Raw genomic sequence first — 604 nt, 5'->3', positions numbered from 1 at the left:
TCCACACAGACCCACACAGATCCACACAGACCCACACAGATCCACACAGACCCACACAGATCCACACAGATCCACACAGATCCACAAAGATCCACACAGATCCACACAGATCCACTGAGCTCTGCAGCCATGAAGGTGAACCTCTCCTCCCTGCAGCTGTTTTCACAAACATCTTTCCCTTTTTAAAAACTTCTCCTTCTCTTCTCTCACTCGTTTCTTTCCTCTTTTCATTCACATCTTCCCCATCTGTGCATTCCTGCAGAAACCCGAGTGTTTCTGTCTCTGCAGGTCTTTGTTTTTTAAATCACGACTCCCAGGAAGAGAGGGACCAATCTGAGCCGCTGCTGCTGTGATCAGACCTTGTTTGGTCTGTGTGTGTCTGAGTGCTAATGAGCTTCAGTGTGTGTGTGTGCATATGTGTTACTTTCATCCATTTTACCAACTTATACTACATTGTGAGGACCCACTGGTCCTTATGGGGACCAAAGCCCGGGCCCCATAAGGACCAGTGCTGTTGGTGGGTCAGGGGTCAGGGTCGGGGTTAGGGTCTAAAAATGAATGAGAAATGAATGGAAGTCAATGCAAAGTCCCTGTAAAGACAGAA

Source organism: Nematolebias whitei, chromosome 8 (genome assembly GCF_014905685.2).
Source record: "Nematolebias whitei isolate Nwh7 chromosome 8, NemWhi1, whole genome shotgun sequence".
In the NCBI taxonomy this organism is placed as follows: Eukaryota; Metazoa; Chordata; class Actinopteri; order Cyprinodontiformes; family Rivulidae; genus Nematolebias; species Nematolebias whitei.
The sequence above is the reverse complement of the archived record's forward strand: the minus strand, read 5'-3'. Positions refer to the sequence as shown.